Raw genomic sequence first — 23,882 nt, forward strand, 5'->3', positions numbered from 1 at the left:
CAATAACAGCAAGTACACTTATTAAAATAAGCTCATGAACTATAAGCCATAATCATCAAAATTATGACAAATCAAGGCTTGAACTAGCTCGCTTTGCATGTAATGAGTCTATCTCATATATTAGTTTTACCTTTTAAGTTGCATTACTGAAATAAATGAACTTTTGCACAATATTCTAATTTTTTGAGTTTCACCTGTATATGTTTGACTTCCCATTCCAAATCTTCAGCCGTACATGGAGGGTCAGCTTCCGGTGTGACACCAGTAAGGCCTCTTCTTCCCCGTATGTTGCCTGCCCGTTGCCGGTAGGACAGTTATAGGGGGCGCTTCTTCAAGCGTACTACTAGGGGTCGGGCCTGGGCCTGGTCTGCCTCCCAATATTCCTAAAATGCGGACTTAACTCGAGTCCAGTGAATCCAAGACTTAGATTCCAACATTTTTACTGCAAGTGGGAACACATGACCACAGTATACGGGCCCTTCCACCTAGGCATTAAACTTTTTTCTTTCCAGTGTTTTACCCATACAATCCTCCAAATCATAATTTAATCATTTCTACTTTCATCACAATATAATTTTTAAAATATTTCAATTGTTACAATTTCCCTAATTAAATTTAGAAATGTTCTGTTATCCAAGCTACAACTTAAATCTTTTTACCTTCACCACCATATACCATTAAAGTATTTTGTCAAGTATTTGCAAACCATTGGCACATATATCATACAGACACTAGTGGAGGCAGAAAGTGCCCCCATCCCTATGTGGAGAGGAGGGGCTTACACTGAGTATAAAACCCCCTCTAACCTTTCCACCATGCTCTCTTTTACGTTTGTTCTCCATGAGACATGATCTTTGATAGGGGTGGTCACACACGCTGTGTGCCCCCTATCCTAATGGATATTAAGACAGCCTTTGTATATAGTTAATATGTTTTGTTATATGAATAAATACATTTATCACATTTATTCATGCATCTGCCTTTGGACTCTTCTATGCTCCTGGGTGTTTCTACGATCCCAATTTCCACAGAATGGTAGCAGAGGGAATGGTAGCAGAACTCCATTCCAGGAGCTGTTGAAAAGGCGAGATGCCCTCCAAAATAACCTGTGAGAGAAGCTCCCCTGTTGTGACCAGAGGCCTTCAACGGAGGAGAACTTCACAGCAGCCCCAGACTGAATCAACGATGGAAAACATTGAAGGGGGTTTCCATCCAGCTACACCCTGGCAGCCAGAGACCACCCAGATGCAGCAAGAGATCCCAGGGGCCGAGCCAGGCAATGTTGGAGAAGGCTTCTTCAGCACTGACGAAGAGGGGGCAGAAGGACCAGATGAAAGCCTGGACAGGCAAGTGGCTGAGATGTCAGAAGAGGAGTGCAGAGCAGCGCTCGCCTGCCTCCTGAAGACAAGGGCAGCAGCCAGAAAGAGGCCTGAAGGCTTCCGGTGACGTCACCATAAGAAGAAGAAGGATAGGAAAAGTACTCCTGACCTGATCTTCTTTTCCCTGACTCAGACGGCTTCTTTTTCTGCCGAAACCGCCCCTGGAGGGAGCGGGGAGAGTGAGGAGTGCAGGGCGCGCGTGGATGTGGCGATCCCGCGCGCTGAAGGCTTGATCCTCCTTCGGTCTCTGAAGTCAAGGAGAGGGTGCCGAGGAATGGCGGCCCCAAAGGAATGACTCATCGTGTTGGATAGGAAGCCGATTGCAGAGAGCTGGAGAATTGGAGAACTCTGATTTTTGAACTCGGAGGGGAGGAACGTGGAGAGAGAGAGGGTGAAGCTCTAATTGCCGGGACAAGTTACGAGGTGAAACAGCCTCACTTGATCAGCGGCTGAGTGAGAGTAACCCGGACAGTGAAGAAATCTGCCTATTTAATAGGGGAAGAGCTGGTAACGGAGTGTAAATTTTCTCTCCTTTGCATCTGCTATCTCCTTGATTGGATTATTGGATTTGGCTGTGGACTTTTCTTTTTCTATCATAAACTTATAAATCCGGGACAAACTATCAAAAATCCCCCTTATTAAGCTGAATCACTAGCTTTCTGGTACTCTATGTTTGTAGCTGAAAACGTCTTTGCTTGGAACTGTCGGCAATATAAGATCAGCAACTCCATCTAGTGGCAGACTTGGAAACCCCAAAAGAAACTTCGTGCTGTACTTAGAGGAAATTTAAAATCTAAAGATTTGGTCCTCCTCATTTCCTCTTTCCTCCCCTTTTTGGTTAATCTTTGACAGTACTCTCCCTCCTTTCTTCAACCTTTATTTACTGATCAGGCCTGAGTGATATATCAGGCTGAATAGAAACTTAAATAAGATTTACTATTGTTACAGTAGAAAATAATTAATATATCTATATACTTAGCTGATTTAAATTAATTGATAAATAGAGAATTTGAGGAAGAGGAAAATTAAGTAAGCAGAAAAGTGGAGAGAACTTAGTGTGTATGCTGGGTTGGAAGAATTTTTGGTCTCCAAATAAAAATCAAGGAGGACCTCAAGGAGAGATGTCCATTGTAGCAGTTACAACCGTTACTAAAGGGAACAAGAAAGTTTTACTGCCCCCCTCGGCATCATCGCCGGTATTATCATCCCAAATGTCATCTAAACCTATAGAAGATGCAAATACATTGGGAAAGTCCCCCTCATTACAGAATTTACAGGGAATGATGCAGACGATGCAAGAGGTAATGATGAAAAATTTTGAGGACTTAACGATGAATTTGAGAAGTGAAATGGGAGCGGTGCGGGGAGACATTAAAATATTAAATGAACAATTGACAGAAGTGCGAGAGGTAATGGTTAAACAAGAGGGAAGACTTCACGAAGTGGAAGCCCGTACTAACAGATATGAAGAACGCTTGGCAGGATTGGAACGTGAACAGGCCTCAACTACGAGGATTATGGAAAAAGAAATAATTTTCTTACAGATGGAACGCTCCTCCTTTTTCCTAAGAATGCAGAATGTGGTTCAAGATAAAGAAGAATGTGTGAAAGAAGTAGTTGGAAGTATTTTAACTGAAATCTTGGAAAAAGATAAGGAGTTAATAATGAAAGACATTGATGAGGCCTATAGGGTATTTACGGGATATGCAAAGCGACATTTATTTATTTATTATTTATTAATTAAATTTCTATACCGCCCTTCTCCAAATAGGACTCAGGGCGGTGCACAGCCAAGATAAAAACAAAGCATACAAAATTTAAGAACAGTATTAAAATAATTAAATATTTTGGCCGAAATTAAGATAACCCAATTTAAAATCAATTTAAAATTTAACTCAGGCCAGCCCAGCTTGTTGAAATAAATAGGTTTTCAGGGCCCGACGAAAAATCCGGAGGTCTGTTATTATACGTAACTCTGGGGGAAGGTTGTTCCAGAGGGTGGGCGCCGTCACAGAGAAGGCTCTCCCCCTGGGGGTCGCCAGCCGACATTGTCTGGCGGACGGCACCCTGAGGAGGCCCACTCTGTGCGAGCGTACTGGCCGGTGGGAGGCTATTGGTGGCAGAAGGTGGTCTCGTAAATACCCCGGCCCTAAGCCATGGAGCGCTTTAAAGGTGGTCACCAACACCTTGAAGCGCACCCGGAAGACCACTGGGAGCCAGTGCAGCTCGCGCAGGAGAGGTGTCACATGGGAGCGCCTCGTCGCCCCCATAATCCCCCGCGCGGCCGCGTTCTGGACCAGCTGGAGCCTCCGGGTGCACCCCAGGGGGAGCCCCATGTAGAGAGCGTTGCAGTAGTCCAGGCGGGAAATGACTAGTGCCTGAGTGACTGTGCGTAGAGAGTCCCGATCTAGAAAGGGGCGCAGCTGGCGTATCAGGCGCACCTGATAAAAAGCCCCCCTGGCCACGGCCGTCAAATGATCTTCTAAAGACAGCCGTGCGTCCAGGAGGACGCCCAAGTTGCGAGCCCTCTCCGTGGGGGCGAGTGATTCGCCCCCAATAGCCAGCGATGGCGTCAGCTGGCTATATCGGGACGCTGGAAGCCACAGCCACTCGGTCTTGGAGGGGTTGAGTCGGAGCCTGTTTCTCCCCATCCAGGCCCGCACGGCCTCCAGGCACTGGGACATCACTTCAAGGGCATCGTTGGGGTGGCCTGGGGTGGAGATGTACAGCTGGGTGTCATCAGCGTACTGATGGAACTCCACCCCAAAGCCACGGATGATCTCACCCAGTGGCTTTACATAAATGTTGAACAGAAGGGGCGAGAGGACCGACCCTTGTGGCACCCCACAAGCAAGGTGCCTCGGGGTCGACCGCTGCCCCCCCGTCAACACAGATTGCGACCGGTCAGAGAGGTAGGAGGAGAACCACCGCAGAACGGTGCCCCTCACCCCCAACCCCGCCAACCGGTGCAACATGATACCATGGTCGATGGTATCAAAAGCCGCTGAGAGGTCTAACAGGACCAGGATAGAGGAGCAACCCCTATCCCGAGCCCTCCAGAGATCATCCACCAATGCGACCAATGCCGTTTCCGTGCTGTGCCCAGGCCGGAAGCCCGACTGGAGCGGGTCTAGATAGACAGCTTCATCCAGGTACCGGGGGAGCTGTTGCGCCACCACACTCTCAACAACCTTCGCAACAAAGCGAAGGTTGGAGACTGGACGATAGTTAGCCAAAACAGCCGGATCCAGAGAGGGCTTCTTGAGGAGGGGCCTCACAACCGCTTCTTTCAAAGCGGCCGGCAGGACCCCCTCACTCAAAGAAGCGTTAACAATCTTCTGGAGCCAGCCTCGTGTCACCTCCCGGGAAGCCAGTACCAACCAGGAGGGACACGGGTCCAATAAACATGTGGTCGCGTTCAGCCGTCCCAGGACCCTGTCCATGTCCTCGGGAGCCACAGGATCGAACTCCCCCCAGATAACACTCTCAAGACCTGCCTCAGTCATCCCGTCCGGACATACCCAGTCAGAGGCCAGTCCTTCCCGAATCTGAGCGATTTTGTCATACAGATACTGCACAAAGTCCTCGGCTCGGCCCTGCAAGGGGTCATCCCGCGCTTCCAGATGGAGGAGGGAGCGGGTCACCCTAAACAGGGCGGCCGGGCGATTATCTGATGACGCGATAAGAGCGGCAAAATAAATAGGTTTTCAGGGCCCGACGAAAAATAACTAGACATAATTTGCCTCAAGAAATTCATATTCGATTTTGTAAGAAGGATATACGGGAGGAAATTTATAGGAAGGCAAGGGACCAGGTGATATCATATAAAGGACAACAAATTATGATTTTAAAGCAAATCCCTAGGAAAGTTAGAGAGCAGCGGCGAAGATACCAATTTTTGACGATGCAATTAAGGAAAAATGCAATTCTATATAGATGGTTGATACCGGAAGGTTTACTGATAACTTTGCGAGATAAGAGGATTAAAATTGAGAACTTGAGAGATGCACGAGATTTCTATGAACTAAACTTTAAGGCGAATGAATTGGAGACTGAGGGGGAAGCGGAAAATGGAAGCTTAGAAGACCTACAGGAGGATGAAGAATTTAAGGAACGAACAGATGGGAAGGAGAGAAAGATAGAGAGGGAAGGAGTTGGTGGAAGGAAAGAACCCCTTTCCCCAAGGAGAACCCGACAGACTAAAAACAAAACAGAGAGCAAGAAATAAGTAAGTAGTAAGGAGGATGATAAAGGGAAAGGTGGGGGTATCTTTATTTTCAGCTAATATTAATGGTTTAAATAATCCATGTAAGAGAAAGAGAGTGTTTAACCGGTTGGTAAAAGGAAATTATGATATGATATGCCTGCAGGAGGTTCATATAAAAGGAGACCAGAAAGCGATACTGGAGAATAAAAGACTGGGAAATTTGTATGCCTCCCTGGCAGATCAAAAAAAGAAGGGAGTAGTGATATATGTAAAAGGACACTTAGAATCTAAATTAATTTATGCCGGGAAAAAAGGTAGAGTCCTGATGGTAGAGGTAACAATGGACCAAAGGAAATGTTTGTTGGTTGGAATTTATGCCCCAAATGGATGCCAAGTAAACTTCTACAGGAAATTATATCAGAAGCTATTAGAGGTTAACTATGCCAATATTTGTTTGCTCGGGGACTTTAATGCGGTTATAGACCCAAACTTGGATTATATACCAGAGAGAGGTAAAGCCGGGAAAAAGAGGAGGAAACTTCTGCCAAAAATTTGTAAACAGATTAGAGAGGTAACAGGGTTGAGAGATATATGGAGGGATAGAAATCCGGGAAAGAAACAGGGTACTTATTTCTCCCCCAGACATCATTCCTGGTCCAGATTAGATATGGCCTGGATGACTATAGGATTATGTGACCAGGTGTTAGATGTGGCAATTGAGGTTAATGACTGGGCAGACCATAACCCGTTGAAAATAGTATGGAGAGGAGCCCGCAGAATAAAGAGATGGAAGATGGATGTAGGAGTATTAAAAGACAAAGATCTACTCCAAAAGCTAAAAGAGGAGATGGTTTTTTTCTTTAGGGTCAATAGGAAAGAGGATACTAGTCCACAGATTATCTGGGATACGGCAAAGGCGGTGATCAGGGGAGTAGTATCATCTCATATAATTGGAAAGAGGAAGACCCAAAGACTGAAACGGAGTAAATTGAGGTGTGAATTGGAGAAAGTGGAAGCGAGGTTGCAGACAGACCCAGGGAACTTAAAACTAGTTGAGAAGAAGAAAATAACCCGACACCAGTTAAACCTATTAGATCAGGAAGAATTGGCTACTAAAATTAGATGGGCAAAACAAAGGCATTTTGAGCATGCAAATAAAGCAGGAAAATGGCTTACTTATAGACTGAAGAAGCAACAGGAGAGAAATAGGATAGGTTGTTTGAAGGACCAAAGGGGAAGATTTGTTTCGGATAAGGAAGGGAAAGGAAAAATAATACAAGAATATTTTACTGCTTTGTATTCAGCTGGAGATGAACAGGACCAGGAGATTAGAGAGTATTTGGCTAGAGCGGATTCCCGGAAGGTCCCACTCCCAATGAGAGAAATATTGAATGCAGAGATTACCTTGAAGGAAGTAGAGTTAGTATTAAGGGAACAAAAAGGGGGAAAGACCCCAGGTACGGATGGTCTGCCAGTAGAAATTTATAAGGCCCTCCTTGAGACTTTGGGGGAATTTTTGACTCAAGTATTTAATGAGGTTTTGGTCTTTGGTCAAATGCCACCCTCCTGGTCTGAAGCATATATTACACTAATTCCAAAGGAAGGCACTGATCCGCTTCTGATTAAAAATTACAGACCGATTTCCCTGCTTAATTCCGATTATAAATTATTCTCTGCGATTTTAGCGAAGAGACTAAAAATTTTCCTGAATGAGTACATCCACGGAGACCAGAATGGCTTCCTACCTCATAGACAATTGAAAGATAACGTGAGAACTATAATGAATATATTAGAATATTATGAGTGTAATTCTGATAAACAGGTGGCCCTGGTCTCTGTGGATGCACAAAAAGCCTTTGACAGAGTGAGCTGGAACTTTCTCTTTGCACAGTTGAGCGAAATGGAATTCGGGGAAAGATTTACCAGGGCAATCCGGACAGTATACGCAAAACAGACAGCGAAAATACTTATTAATGGGGAGGAGTCTGAAAAAATTGATATAAGTAAAGGTACTAGACAGGGATGTCCATTATCTCCACTTTTATTTATTTTAACTCTAGAGTTATTATTGAATGAGGTCAGAAGAAATCAAGGAATTAGAGGGCTAAGAAACAGAGGGGAAGAGTTTAAGCTCCAAGCCTTTGCGGACGACTTGATATTTGTCTTGGAAGAACCTTTGGAATCGGGACCAATTTTGCTACAGGAATTGGAGGCTTACGGGAAAGTAGCGGGATTTAAATTAAATAAAGATAAAACCAAGATCCTAATTAAAAATATGACGAAGAATCAAAAAGCGCAGTTAGAGGAAGAACTAGGGATCCAGATAGTCAAAAAACTAAAATACTTAGGAATTTGGCTTTCATCTAAATGCTCGACCATTAAAGAAGACAACTATCAAAAACTACTTAGTCAAACTAAAGAAATGTTGGAAGGATGGAAAAGTTTACAGCTATCATTATTAGGTAGAATTGCAGTAGTTAAGACGTATATCCTGCCTAAATGGATTTTTCTCTTTCAGACAGCCCCAGTTTTAGTAGATACAAATTTTTTTCATTCTTTAGATCAGTGTATACGTAGATTTGTATGGCAGAATAAAAAACCAAGGATTAAATTGAAAATGCTTCAAGAATCCCCTTCCAGGGGAGGATTTGGCCTACCTAAATGGGAGCTTTATCATCAGGCAGCTGTCTTAACTTGGATCAGAGACTGGATTGCCTTGAGGAGGAGGAGAATCCTTAGCTTGGAAGGCCACAATTTGCAACAGGGGTGGCACTATTATCTGAGTCAGGAAAGGCCCAAAAAACATAAATATTTTATGGACCACTTTATTCGAAAGGTTTTGATGACCATATGGGATCGAATAAGAAATAAATTTTACCTGATGACTCCGATTTGGCTTTCCCCTTTAGAGGCAATGACACACCCGACTCTTTACAACAGAAATAAACCACTAATCTACCAAGCTCTGTTGGATCCTTCAGGCAAAGTAAAATCTCGAAATATGCTGGGGGAATTAGGCTATGAGCTAGATTGGTGGTCATACAATCAGATCCAATCTAGGACAGCTCAGGATAAAAATAAAGGAGGAATTTATAATTCTCTACAGGAACTTGATAAGATCTTGTTGGGGAAGGATGAGAAGGTATTATCCAAACTCTATCAATTCCTCTTAATGGACTGGATTGGAGAGGAGGTCATCAAGGACTCAATGATTGCCTGGGGGAGAAATTTGGGATACTCGATTGAACTTGAAAAATGGGAAGAAATCTGGGGGACAACCTTAAAATTAACAATGTCAGTTTCCTATAAGGAAAATATATACAAAATGCTATATAGATGGCACCTGCCCCCGGCTAGATTATCGAAGATGTTCCCGGGGACCTCTCCGGTTTGCTGGAAATGCAACGCTGCTATGGGAACTTACTTTCATAGTTGGTGGACCTGTCCCCGAGCAAAAGAATATTGGGCTAGAATTCAAAAATGGATTTTAGAAATCATAGGATGTAGAATAGATTTGAACCCGGAAACATTTTTACTAGGCATGAAACCAGAGAACTTAAACAAATCTAATTGGTATCTCGCTCTCCACATCATCATTGCAGCCAGGATCTCGTTCGCGCAAGAATGGAAATCCAAAAATATCCCATCGGAGGCTACGTTAATTGCAAAGATCATGGACTGTGCAGAAGCAGACAAGCTTACTGGACTTTTGCGAGATAGACAAGAATCGGGGTTATATAGGAGCTGGGACAGATGGTATGCTTGGCTGCAAAAAAAGAAATCTTAAGAAGAACAAAAATATTAACCTTAATGTGAACGTGGGTAAATACTTCCAGGAGTACTGCATGACGATTGAGAAATTTTTTTCTGGTTAAACCTTCCTTTCTTTTGATGAGTTAACTTAATGGAAGTTTGTACTTTCTCCAGGCAAAAATTGATACTTTAAAACTCTATATGTATTATATTACTCTCTGCAATTCTATCCATATTATTATATTTTTTTTCTGTATTTTTTAATAATTTTCAATAAAAAATTTAAATTAAAAAAAAAAAAAAGAAAGAGGCCTGAGGAGGCAGCACCAGAGATGCCTGCCATCCCGGTAAGGACTCCCCTGCCTGATCTCTCCAAGATGGCGCCTGCCGCCAGAGAGACTGCCCCCCACCCGGTTTCCCGCCAAACAAAATGGCCGCCAGGCCACTTCTGGAGGCAACTTCCTCCAAGATGGCTGCTCCCCTGGGCACTTTGCCAGAACCACGAGCCAGGCCCTCCCCAGCTCCACAGCCCAGGCCTACAACGCCAGCCAGTCAGTTCAGCATTCCAGCGGCCCAGAGGACCACTCCGAACCCACAAGCCCCTTGCCAGGCCCCGCCTGCCATGGCAAACATCAAAGAGGCCATAGAGGCCCTGGTCGCTGCCCTGCAACTTATGGAGCAACCACCCACTGCCCCCCCCGAGGTCCCAGACCCAGCTGCCCACTCAAGGAGGGCCCCAAATCCAACCTCCTGTCATCAGTGTACTGATGGTACTTCACCCCGAAACCACGGATGATCTCGCCCAGCGGCTTTACATAAATGTTGAACAAAAGGGGCGAGAGGACCGACCCTTGTGGCACCCCACATATGAGGGGCCTCGGGGTTGACCTCTGCCCCCCTGCCAACACAGACTGCAACCGGTCAGAGAGAAAGGAGGAGAACCACTGTAATACAGTGCCCCCCACCCCTAACTCTTCCAACCGGTGCAGCATGATACCATGGTTGATGGTATCAAAAGCCGCTGAGAGGTCTAACAGGACCAGGACAGAGGAGCACCCCCCATCCCGAGCCCTCCAGAGATCATCAACCAACGCGACCAATGCCGTTTCCATGCTGTACCCAGGCCTGAAGCCCGACTGGAACAGATCCAGATACGTCGTTTCATCCAGGTACTGGGGGAGCTGTCGCGCAACCACACTCTCAACAACCTTCGCAACAAAGCGAATGTTGGAGACCGGACGATAGTTAGCCAACACTGCTGGGTCCAGGGAAGGCTTCTTGAGGAGAGGCCTCACCACCGCCTCTTTCAAGGCGGCGGGGAAGTCACCCTCACCCAACGAACCATTTATAATCCCCTGGAGCCAGCCTCGCGTCACCTCCCGGGAAGCCAGCACTAACCAGGAGGGACACGGGTCCAATAAACATGTGGTCGCGTTCAGTCCACCCAGAATCCTGTCCATGTCGTCAGGGGTCACAGGATCAAACTTGTCCCAGATAACATTCTCAAGACCTGCCTCAGTCAACCCCCCTGGAACTACCCAGTCGGAGTCCAGATCTTCCCGAATCTGAGTGATTTTGTCATACAGATATTGAACAAAATCCTCGGCTCTACCCTCCAATGGGTCCTCCCGCGCTTCCTGGTGGAGCAGGGAGCGGGTCACCCTAAACAGAGCGGCCGGGCGATTATCTGATGATGCAATAAGAGCAGCAAAATATGTACATGTAATTCTAAAATATGTAATATGTAATTCTTAATATGAGATCTTACCAGTGTCCGGTCAGATTCAGAAAGACTGGCCCTCCAACTACTCTCTAGGCGTCTTTTCCAGTGCTTCATCTCCCTCAGCTCTTCAGTGAACCAAGGAGTTAGGTGAGATCGGCGCCGGGTCAGAGGCCGCAAAGGCATGACCCGATCCAGAGCTCCAGCGGCCGCCCTATCCCAGGCGGCCACTAGGTCCCTAGTCGAGGCATGTGCCAGAGCCTCAGGAAATGGCCCAAGCTCCATCTGGAATCTATCAGGTTCCATCAGGCGCCTGGGGCGGAACCATCTTACCGGCTCCGCCTCCCTGCAATGGGGTATAGCAGTTCGAAGGTCAAGGCGAAGGAGAGAGTGATCCGACCATGAAAAGGGCTCGGTGACTATATCCCCTATCTCAAGATCACTCAACCACTGTCCAGAGACAAAAATCAGGTCCAGCGTGTTTCCCCCTGTGTGGGTAGGGCCATGAATTAACTGGGTCAGGTCCATAGCTGTCATGGAAGCCATGAACTCCCGAGCCACCTCCGACGTCTCACCCACAGATGGCAGGTTGAAATCCCCCATGACCATAAGTCTGGGGGTATCAACCGCCACTGCGGCGATAACGTCGAGGAGCTCAGGCAGGGCTGCTGCCACGTGGCAGGGAGCCAGGTACGTGATCAGCAAGCCCATCTGAACCCCATGACCCCACTTCACAAGGAGGGACTCACAGCTGGCCGTCTGAGGAACAGTGGCCTCCCTCAGTCTCAGACCTTCTTTAATAATAACTGCTACTCCCCCGCCCCTGCCCTGTGACCTCGGCTGATGGAATGCAAGGAAACCTGGTGGGCACATTTCCACGAGGGGAACCCCCCTCTTCTGGCCCAACCAGGTCTCCGTAATACCTGCCAGGTCCACTCCCCCCTCACCAATTAAGTCACAGATGAGGGGGGCTTTATTTACTACGGACCTGGCATTTCACAGCATCAGCCGGAGGGCCGGGCCCTGAGGGTCTGTGCAACCTGGGGAACGGGTGGAGCCTTGGGGGCCGGAGCGCACCACTGCTCGTAAACAGCGGGTGTGCACTCCCCTGAGTCGATATGGCCCCCTGCTCCCGCCATATCTACCCCTCCCACTCACGGTAGTGATGTTCAAAGCACTATCCGGACAAACTCTGACTCCCCCCTCGACCCCGGGATCCCCACCTCCCACGCTGTGCTTTCTTGCCAGGCCTGCCCCTCCCCTTAGTGGGCTATCCCCCATTCCAATCAAACCCTCCCCCTCCCTAGAACCCCTTAAAAAATTAACTAAAAATTTGAGTAAAAGACCCCTCAACCCCCTAGTTTTCACATGCCACCTCTCCGGGTCCCAAAACCCATCCTTGAGGTAGGCCCTCGATAGAGAGGAGGGCCACATCTGCGAGAGGGGGGAATCTCGCAGCGCAAGCAGGTCCATTTATTTCTTACTACTATTTGAATATTATAACTAGAGGTGTTCAAAAATGGTGGGCTAAGGGACACACAATATTGTTGGATTTCTTGTATTTGCTTATTTAATTCTCCCACCATCTGATTCACCCACTTAGTTCCTATCTGGCTTAGGTCTCCTATATGATTTTCAAGTATTTCAAAAGGAGATAATCTAATTCCTTTACATGGAGTACATCACACGGATCAAAGTAATACTGGTAATGCATTTACTCACTTAAGGTGATTTTCAAGGCATACCTTTGTCACCTTTTCTCTTATAGTCCTGGTAAGGCTGGTCAGTCAGGCTTGGGAAGGTCTGCTCCACTCTGGTTGTTGTGTTGACCTGCATACGTTGTTTCAATTTCAGGACCCGATGCTTGCAAAGAGTAGCTGGGTTAAAGCATTTGTTTGTTTCAGGATCACTCGTGGTTTCTGAGTGAGGAGAGCTTGATGCTTGTAATTTCTGGAGTTTGTCAGCCACAAATGGCCCTTTGTCTCTAAAACTCCTTGAATCACATGGCTGGTGTAAATGGTAGTTGGCTGCCTAAGGGTTAATTTCCCACTAGTTAGTTCCACAATTCGACAGACAGCTTCCTTCCATCTCTTTCTGCCTTTGGCTTATTGCAATGCAGCGGGGACAGCTTTTCTGCCTGTACTTCAAACTCCTGCCAGGTATTGGGGATTTGACCCTCTTGAGCCATATTTCTCGCCATATTTCATCTGGGGGGTGCCTCATTGTTAATGACATCTTGTCTTCATCAAGGGACAGAATAGCTCCTATCTTATATAGGTTGTCACGACCCAGGAGGGAACTGGACACTCAGGCAGGGAACAATTCAGGGTTTTTAGCATGGGGCGATGATTTATGAAGCCATTAACCCCTTGGATATTTTAGAAAAGGGAGCCAGCAGCTTTGTTTAGATGCCCCTGTGTCTACTAAGAAGGTTACATTATTCCCCCTATTTTCATTCGGACCAAGGATTCAGGGGGGGCTTGACTGAACCCTGGTCCCCTTCAGTCTTCAGGCCTCTCATCTATTGCAGCCAGGCCTATGGCTTCCTTTCTTTACAGAATGCCTTTGCAGCTTTTCTTCAAATGCAGATTGAGCTCACTAGGCTGAGAAGCAACTTGTCTAAAACAACATACGCACAAACCTTGCAAAGATGATTCAAACATGCTGCCCTGGGACCTTTTATTACAGGGCAATCTTCTTAGCCAACACAAGAACTGTCTTTCCTCTTTCTGTCCCTCTACTGCTGAGCAGAATACTTTCACTCAATTAAATCCAATGGAATTAGGGATGCAAAGAGAAGGAAAGCAAGCTTTGTCACTTTTGTGGCTAAGCAAAGGTCTCAATTAGATGCACACGAAGTCTTTTTATAAGTTGTGCGCAGAGAAGAGATGCATTTTCACTCAAACAGAATGTCCATCAATGCTCCAAGAGAAAGAAAGGGAGGGTCCCTTCTTGGAAACTGTTGGTTTATTATAGCCTGGAGGTTTCCCCCGTCTGTGGGTTTTAAAATGTTACCAATGGCACTACTTAATCTCTCTCTCTCTCTTCACCATTAAGGAGAGTGGTCATCAACCGTTCCAAGTTCTGCCAGGTAGGATTGTGGGTCTTTATAATGACTTGTTGGAAGGAAAAAAGAAGCCTTTCCCTTTAAGAATTGTTGGAAGGCAGCGCTTGCTTTTTTCTTGCTTGAGAGCAAAATTAGTTTATTATTTTTAGGAAGGCAGGCAAGAAACAAATACAAGCACCGCATTCCAAGGCTAGCCTGGAGTTTAGTTTTATTCTTGCCCTTGCTTTCTTCTAATCCAATTTTTACTTTTAAAAGAGAAGTATAATTTTCTTGGAGTTCTTGGTAATTATGATTAAAATTTATTTCAGCACGTGAAAAGGAGTTTTTTGTTTTCTCTTCTTTTTGTCTGATGTCTTCTTGTACAAGTTTTTCATTTTTCAGCTATTAATTTGTCTAAGAACTTCTATCTCTTCCTTGAGGTTATTTACCAGAAGCATCATTTCTTCAGAGATAGTAATTACTGTAGGTAAATCTTTTAGTCTTGCTATTTCTAATGTAAGTTGATTCTGATTTTATTATTATTATTATTTTTAATTAAGCTATCATTTTCGAATTGCATAGCTTCTAATTTTTCTTGTTCAATTCATTTTGCAAATCATCTAATTGCTGTTTAGCTTGCATAATCATATTATCTTTAAGATTTTCAATATTTATTTTGTGTCCTATTTGTAAATCATCTTTCACTTTTGATAATTCTTCATGACTGAATAAAAGTTGATTCCTCAATCTCTCTAGTTCTGCTTTTACAGATCTAAGTCCACCTTGCAAGGCTAAAGACATGAGAACGAGGTCCCCTCCCCCCTTTCCAGGTGAGGAAAGGCATTGCAGAAGTAGAAGAAAGGGAGTTTGAAGGACAGCAACTACACATCAGTATTGTAGTTAGTGAACTTAAAACTTTTACTTATAAACTCGAGTTTATCTTGAAGCATAGAGAAGAAGGAAAGTTGAATTTTGTTCTTCACTCAATCTAGTTGGCCAGACCAAACCAGGTGAGATATTTTCCTTCCTCTCAATACCTCCAATTCTTTTCTAACAATTTAAAATTCATATCTCTAGAGATCAGGCAGTTGCAGTTACCTTGAAGGTACACAAAACTTTAGACATAGACACTAGTCATCCCCGCCTTAAATTTTAGTTGAATTAGGGAATGCACAGATCTTAACAAATAATTTTTAACAGAAATCATATCAAATTAATCAATTCAATTATCTGAGTCTTCCCATTTAGACAGGCTTTTCTTTTTATTACCTGCTAAACCCCGGGTGGGAAGAACAATAACAATTTTCTTCTCTATTCTTAGTTCTTTCAGAGTTCTCTGGTTCTTTTAAGAATGGTAATTTATCAGAATCTTTATAATACTCCAGTAGTTCTTTTCTTCTACCACACATAACAGCATAAATCTTTTTTGGTCAGCCCCAATCTATTTTCCTCTCTCTTCTTCAGGCTGGCCAGGACAGGCATCTGCCTCTTGTCCCTTGCCTCAAACAGATTTCCTGAAGGGGGGTATCTACCACCCATGAGCTGCAACTTCCTATGTTTCCCCTTTCTATGTGGGGTTTTACACTTTGGTTCAGCCGGGCTACACAACATCAGTTCTGCCACTGATTCTCAGATCCCCCTTATAAACAAAAATCTGGGAGGACCTGCTGCCCCCAACACAGACTACGGACACCTTCTACACTTCACAATTTCCTAAAATTCTGGGGTTTGCTTTTGGGATTTTCACAGGAAAAAAAAAAAGGAACAACAATTTTTTTACTTGCATGGGCACATGGTGAGTGGAGGCTATTGATGTAAGCTATGCACTGAAGTGCTTCTGCTTTAGAGTATCTGGGGCTCAATCCCCTTGGCATTTGCAATGCTGCACAAGCTGGCATTTCAGGGTGGTCTCTCTTCTTCATAGGTTGCAGTCCTATGAAGGGTGATTCTTTCTGACATTAGGGATTTCCTCTCACTCGAGCCACACAGACTTGCATGACTTCTACTTGGCATTTGTGAAGTCAGTCAGGGTTCTGTTTCACTACTATTTGCCACCCATTTTCTAAGACACTGCCATTGACCCAAGACGCTGGACGTTCCACGGTCATCAATGGGAAATGCAATGACTTAACCACCCACACAGTTCTAGAGTCTCATTAGGACACGCCGGTTCTGTTAGGAAGGGACGTTCCTGGACCCAGGGAGGTGATCAGGCTCCCTCTTCCACTCTCAAGGAGTAGGCCTATAATTCCCACAATACTTGCCTGCAGGCATCTTCTTCTTCTTTCTCAGCCGGCGTTTATCTATTAGCTTATTTTTGATCTCGTTTTAGTTCTTGGGTCGGTCAGAGCCATCGAGTACCCAGAGGGGCCATCTGCTTCCTTCCAGAGAAAAACTCTCAGAGGAGCCTTGAAGGTTGGGCAGGATGGCCCCGCCCAGGCACTGGCTGGTCTTTTCCGCCCGCAGCGAAATCTCGCTTCAGTCCCGGCGGAGTCACCATAAATGTTGCAGAAAAACAACGGAGATGAATTTCGAGATCAGAAATAGCTTTTTTATTTTGGCCAAAAGGTACAGACATGCATTCTGTTTTACATTCTGAACAAAAGTCCTTCTTTAAGACACGTATCTTTATAGAACAAAAAACAGGAAATGTGAAATAAACCTCCTACGTGTTAGGCTCTCTTCCTCCTCCCATTATTGCCTGAACAGGAAGATTAGTTAATTTCTTGTGGTTTTACTTCTTGAACTCTTCAACTGTAGAAAGTGTGTTAATTCTGCGGTTTAACTTTTTGAACCCAGCATTTGTCTCTTATATTTACTAGTTAAAGGGGCCCTTCAGAGATCCTCTAGTCTGACCCCGTATTATTTCACTCTTATATCCAATTTCATTTTACGTTCTGCCTTACCGTAAGTGGTTAGAACAGAGAGACAAAAATGTATAGAAATAAATGTAGATAACTGTAAGAGACTCATGACACAGTACTGTTAAAAATGCTTATTGTTATGTAAATTGGAAAAATGGAAAATAAACATTAAAAAAAAGCTAGAAAATCCAATTCTGGGATTGTGGTATTATTTGGAGGGGCTTTAATTGGTTGGAAGTCCAGAAAACAAACAACTGTAGCCATTTCTACTGCAGAGGTAGAATTTATTGCTCTATCTGAACTTTGTTCAGAGGTAACTTGGTACGTACAGCTGTTAAAGGATTTTAACGTAAAAGTAAATGAAGCTGTAACGGTGTTTGAGGATAATGCTGCTTGCATTTAAATGGCAACAGGTGACAGAGTAAAAAATAGAAGGAAGCATGTGGATATTAAATATTGTAATGTAAGAGAAGCCATCAAATGTAAATTAATTAGCTTGCTTCACTGTTCTCCAGAAGACAATCTGGCAGATGTAATGACCAAGCCATTAGGTGGAGTGCACCATGGGAAGAATATTAAGTTATTTGGTTTCATGTCTATTCCAGTCATAAAGGGAGGAGTGTCAGTGTATAAGAAATTATGAGCTGGGATAGCCATAACAACAGGTCAGCCAATGGGAACTGTTTGGTGACTAAGAAACAGGATCTGTTGTGAGCCATGGGAGACAGCTCGGAGCCTGGGCATGGCTTAGCTTGACTGAACTGTATATATGTAAGTATTATTATTGCTTCTGTGATTTCTGGTTCTGACTTCTGCTTCTTGTCCTTGTACTTGCTACCATGTTGCAAGAGCTGCATAGGTATTGTATACATGCATCATGTTTTATATTATTGTATAAAAAAAGTTTCTTCTATAAATGAATCCTGCTGAATTATTTACTTGTGTGCTGGTTGGATTGCTGCAAACTCTAACAGACTTTACCTTCCCCTTTAACAGCAGATCGTTGACCATTAGCCAAACTAACAAATGTTTGCTTAGCTGGTCTCAAACCAGAAAATGTTTGTGGATTATTAGCAATATGCTGACTTGCCCCACTGTCCAACACTCAAGTGTTCCTGGTGTTTTCAAACGCTGGTGCTGCCAGGGAAAACAACGATGAAGAACCACTCCTCATGTGTTGAGTAGCCCTACGCCCTTGTCTCACTGCTCCTCTGTTTCTCCTCTCAGGGCAGTGTCTCTGGAGATGCTCTGTAGAACCACACATGGAGCACCACTTCACTGTGAAAACAGTCTCAGCTGCTCTTCCAGCATTCTGGGATGTTGCAGATGTTGGCCTGTGCTGAGTATTATCTCCTCCCTTTCCTAGTCGCCTCTCCAGCTGTTTCTGTCCTTCCTCCAACAATCGGCCAGTCAAATACGTCATGGTTAAGTCCCTCTCTTGCATGGACTCTAAGCTAGTTACAAGAACATCCCATGAAGCTTCCAACAAACTGAGCACCACATATACCTTGTGTGCCTCAGTAAATGTCATTCCTCTTTCCTCTAACTCCAGGAATGTCTTTCTCATAGCCTGCAGATGTGTGGACATGATCTCCCCCAGCTTCAGTTGTGCTTTATACAGTCTCGTCAGCAACACTTTACTGCCTGCAGTCTCTCTAACATACACACTGTGCAAGCCTCCCAGCACTCTTTTGCAGACTGGAGACCCCTCACGTGTATCAGCTGATTGTCCTCTATAGCCAGAATTATGCTGGCTAATGCCTTTTCATTTCTTCTCCGGTCCCCATCATCCAGGACTGCTGGTGGATCAGTAACTATTGTCCACAACTCCTCCCTTCGCAGGTACATCTCCATCTTTACATTCCAGGAGAGGTAGTTTGTCTCATTCAGCTGAGACACCACAAAACCTCCTCCCATTATGCTGACAGGAGCCATGTTACCTGTTTCCGTTACAAGCACTAACCACTAACAAACCACGATGCACAACCCCTCTGACTCTAGCGCAAGCTCTCACTGGGTTTCCCTTCTCTGGTTTCTCTAGTCACGCTGGCCTTCTCTATGGACTGGGCCCATAACCTGTCAGAGTGTGCACAGTGTGACTATTTTGAGGCAACCCAGGAGCAAAATACAGTAAACAGGTTTGTCTTTCAAATAGTGGTTTATCTACAAGGAATATATACATACACATACTAGGCAAAGACAGGCAATCAATCATCAACTACAGCATGGAAGCACACATGGAGAGAGAGACGCCCTCAGGGGGCCTCTCTTATATAGACAGCCTCTTAAAGTGATAACCCTGCTGACTCATTCTCTGTCACAAGTAAATGCCTTATTCTCTAATAGGGAAACTGTATATACTCGGGGTATTAGGGGTTAATTTATTCTTCCTCTCCTAATATATTCATATGTAACCACTCCCATCCTTTTACTCCGCCTTGTGAATATAAAAGGGGTTGTATGCACCTCCTCCTTGCTTCTATCTATGAGTACTTAGAGAATATAGAATGCCTACTGTAAATAAACAGTGTTATGTTTGAATACTTTATTCTTAAATCATTTATTGAGTCTGATCCTTAAAATTACGCAACATTCTCATTGCATCATCATTTCAGTTTACAGCCTTACAGCAACTGGTCAGCTATTAAATCATCATTACCCTAACAAACACATTCAGATTTGCAAGATTCTGTTACTTTAGTTCAGGGGAGTCAAACTCGTGGCCTGGAGGCTGGATGCGTCACGCTTTGGCCACCCCCACCCCGTTTTAGCGAAGGGGGAAAAAAGTTGCAATACATCACCTGATGACAATGTGACAACGCGAGTTTGACACCCCTCCTTTAGTTCATCTTAATCAAAGTAGATTTTGGCACATGTGGCATCTGTTTCTTGATCTGGTTTACTTTGTAGAGCTGACAAGGTGGAACATAGGAAAAGAAGAGGACACGCCACTAGCATATCAACACGCACAACCCCAATTCCACACACACCGAGTCAGACACCGGCTGAGCGGGCAAACCTGCGGGCGCCAGTCGATCTGTCGATCCCTTTAAGAGCGATGCCTCTGACAACACGGCCAGCTGCAGTGGGTGCTGCTGAGCTGGGAGTGATTGTGAATTCTCCTCGCACCCCTCGTCAGTTCCCAGCCAAGCTGATCTCGTGATCCGGCGGGATCCGCTAGCTGGGGCTCCCTGTGCTTTCCAGCCTGGGTGTGTGGGTCTGTTCGTGTGTGCACGTGTGAAAGCGGAGGAACCGACTTCTACACAGCCCAGCCGCTTCTCGGCAGCCGACTGCGGCACCAGTGCCCGATCGAAGCACCCAGGACAAGCTCGGTAGCGGCGGCAGCTGCCTTCCTGTCCCTCCCCGTTGCGGCTCTATTCAATCTCGCTCGCCGCAACTGCCACTGGCTGAGCCGAGCCGAGCCGTTCTTCTTCCCCTCCTCCGCCGGTGGGATCCTTTCAAGAAACGGGGCGCTCTCGGGCTCATAGCGACCTGGGCATTTCCACCCCCTGGTCTTCTTTGTCTTTCTGTGCGGCGCTTTTTCTTTCTTGCTTTCTTCTGTGTGTGTGCGCGCGTCCGTGTAGTTTCCCCAGACGGCTCCCTCCCACCCCCGCTGCGATTTTTGGAGGTTTGTTGGGTTTTCTCTCCGGTTCCCCCCCACCCCCCGGCCTTCTCCTCTTCCTCCTGCGTTTCGCTCCCCCTCCCCTCCTGCTTCTGCTTGCAATTGCTTTGCTCTGACCGCCCTTCGGACCGCCTGCCATCGCCCCTTTCCTCGCCCGCCTGTGCGTCCCGCCTCCCGGAAGCCTTGCTTGCTCGGCGCCGGCTTCTGTCTCTCCCCTCCGTCCGCCGGGGCGGCTTTCCCGGCTGCTCCCCTCGCCCCCTCCTCCCGCTGCATTCATTCTCTCCTGCCTCGATCCCTCTTTCTTTCCGCTCTCTTGCCTCGGAGCCCCCCTCCGCCTCGTCCTCTAGCTGTCCCCTGTTCTGCGTCCAGCCTTTCGTCTGCCGTTGCCGCCGCCTGCCTTCTTTCGCTGCTTTTTTCCCCTTCTGTCATTGCCCCCCCCCCCCGCTTGTCCACCGCTGCAGCGTTTCCTTTTTCCATTCCGCCGTCCCTTTCGAAACGCTGCACCCGTCCTCTCCCCCTCCTCCCACAACTCCTCCTCCTTCCTCACTTTGGAATGAAGCAAACTTCTGGATGGGGCGCCCAGCAATAGACCCCTGGCCTTTGGGCTTGCAGAGGGCCGGCCCTTGAAGCCGGGGGTTCTTATTCCGCCCCCCTCCCAGAAAAGGGGAAAAGGCGGTTTTCCCCAACCTGCTATCCCCTCCCCAGCCGCTGCCGACGTCGGGGTGCAAAACAAGGCGAAGTAACAAGCAGGAAAGCGATGCAGGTGCGGGGGAAGGCGAGCGAGGAATCCGGAGCCCCCACGGCGTTCTAACGGCAAGGTGAGACGAGCGGCTGCCCTTCCGGCCGATCCCTGCCGGGGTCGGCCAAGCCTATTACTTGAGAGCCACTGCCTGCATTCCCTGGGCCGGCTGCCCCCTGGCCCTGCTGGTTCTGGGTGGGAGCGGGAGGTGCGTGCGTGCCCCTCTGCATTCATGCCTTGGAACTATGCAGCCTGCCCGGTGTCACTCCATAAATCAGGATGCCAGGCAGAACTCCAGAGACCAGAGTTCTGTATATACTGGAAAACGGGGGCCATCGGCAACCCCATTATCCCCCACCCCAACGCCCTTGCTGATCTTCGGAGAGAATCCCCTTGTTTATCTCTTCCTTTGGGGCTGTGAGTCCTACTTTGGCTGCTTTGCCAGCTTGTGGCCGTTCTCTATCCCATTAGACAGTGGAATGGTGGTTGTGGACTACCTAGACGTGTGGCAGATGTATAATGGTTGGAGTCTTGAATCCTTCTGGTTCTTTTTTTTTTAAAAGGAACTAGCTTCGACTTGAAATATCTGCATCTTTTAATTCCTTCCTGATAGCAAGTGTGTGGCTGGATGCTCTATGCTCATAGAGTTGTCTTAAGTCTGCTTCTGGGTAGTGGGTGCTGAAGTACAGGGCAGGTATCCCCAGTCTAAGATTGTGGGATACTGCAGGTGGCAACTTTCTTTGCCACTACACTTACGTATTGCCTACTTGGGACAACCGTATATTTCTAAAAGTGCAAATTTTCATTGAGTCTGAATAAAATTCCCATTGCAGCTGGGAATTCTGTTTCCTCTCTGGCTTTTGTGAAAATGTGCATGGGTAAAAACAGTACCTGTCCACCTTTGGTTTTAAAACAACCATCTTTGGACCAATTGTCATCAACTTGATGCTGCTGCTGTAAATATCTTCACTGTTTTCCTCACCTTGCTAAGAAAGATAATGTGTCAAGAGCATAAGATTTCTTGTCCGAGATTCATACTTACATTGTGGGGTTCTAGGGCCAGAATGATAGGATGTGTCTGTTATGGTACAAGAGTTTAACAGGGCTAGGTTTGTGTGTGTGTATTAGGGCAGGGGGAGAGAATTGGTGTCATACATAGATTTCTTTAGCTCCTCACTAATAGGCAGGCAGGCAGGCAATCTGTGATTTCAGACAGAACATAAGACTGGTTTCTTGCAATACTATAGTGTTTTTTTGCTTAGCCCGCTTCTGAGGTTGTGCTAGTGTGTTGTGCAAGTTTAATAGGACAGTAGGAGAGGATGCAAGAATGTTTAACATCTTTCTCTGGATGGTGCATCAGGGCAGCTTTCTCCAGCCTCCAGATATATTGGTTGGGCTGCCATTTTTTTTTTTAAATTTGATTTATATGCCGCCCTTCTCCAGAGACTCAGGGCGGCTTACAATGCGTTAAGCAATAGCCTTCATTCTTTTGTATATTTTATACAATGTCAGCTTATTGCCCCCACAAACTGGGTCCTCATTTCACCTACCTTAGAAAGGATGGAAGGCTGAGTCAACCTTGAGCCTTGGAGAGATTCGAACCAGCAGAAATTGCAGGCAGCTGTGTTAATAACAGGGTGCACTAAACCACTGTACTATCAAGGCTCTTGATGCCATGACCATCCTGATGATGGAGGTTGATCATTGGGAATATTGGAAGTTGTAGTCCAAACATATTTGAAGAATACAAGATTGAGGATGCTTGCACTATTGTGCAGTGTGTATCTCTGTGTGTGCACACATGTGACTAAGAAACTGATAGAAAAGGTTTTCCCCTCAATTTTTTTCCAAGCACCAATCTGCCTACGAGAATAATTGCATGGAGGGTATTGTACATCTCTCTGCTCGATGGCCTGATATTTTTGCATGATTTCCCTTAACTCCTATTTTCCTTGTCTTAGCATATTGCATATATCTTTTCATACACTGGGGTTATGGTAACCCCACCCTACTACTACCCCCTTAATATTCTATTACAGGCACATATAATTTATTGAGGATAATCCCTACATTATATAATGAGCAAGGGTTATCTTTGTGTGCATGTGTGCATCCTGTCCTGGATATGCTGATAGATTTAAGCTTAGTGTATTTCTCACTCATCCTTGGCTGACTGCCTTCTTCAGAAGAATGTCTTTTATAGGGAAGTTTCCCTCAAGACAGGCATCCATGTGAATTTTCTATCCTTCTGTCTTGGTGGACTTATGGGGGAGGTTCACACCACTAGCAGAGGAACATCAATATTTGGAATGGCATCATACTACCTAAATTGAGGTTATCCTCATGATGGTGCTTAGTTGGGGGAGTCTGTTAGAGACTGGGCGATTTTACACAAAAGAAGCACTAACAATTCAGGTAATTCCAGAGGTGATATGTCTATAAGCTTGTATTTCTTGACAGGTGAAGAAATGGTGGTGTAGCCACGGTTGAGAGGAAGCTCCTGGTAGTGGGATGGGATGGAGATTAGTACCAGACTGACATAGCACGCAAGA

General features: G+C 45.8%; 1 protein-coding gene across 3 annotated transcripts in view; it reads left to right on the forward strand.

The window, feature by feature from the left end:
* The first annotated feature begins 21,033 nt into the window (after nucleotides 1-21,033).
* Nucleotides 21,034-23,882, forward strand: part of CACNG7 (calcium voltage-gated channel auxiliary subunit gamma 7) — a 193,513-nt gene continuing 190,664 nt past the window's right edge. For all 3 annotated transcript variants that reach the window (XM_070954447.1, XM_070954444.1, XM_070954446.1), the window contains exon 1: nucleotides 21,034-21,409. The gene's annotated coding sequence lies outside the window, so the exon portion shown is untranslated. The remainder of the gene's footprint in view (nucleotides 21,410-23,882) is intronic.

Source organism: Pituophis catenifer, unplaced genomic scaffold (genome assembly GCF_029215685.1).
Source record: "Pituophis catenifer annectens isolate HBS135680 unplaced genomic scaffold, rPitCat1.0.hap2 SCAF_15, whole genome shotgun sequence".
Lineage (NCBI taxonomy): Eukaryota > Metazoa > Chordata > Lepidosauria > Squamata > Colubridae > Pituophis > Pituophis catenifer.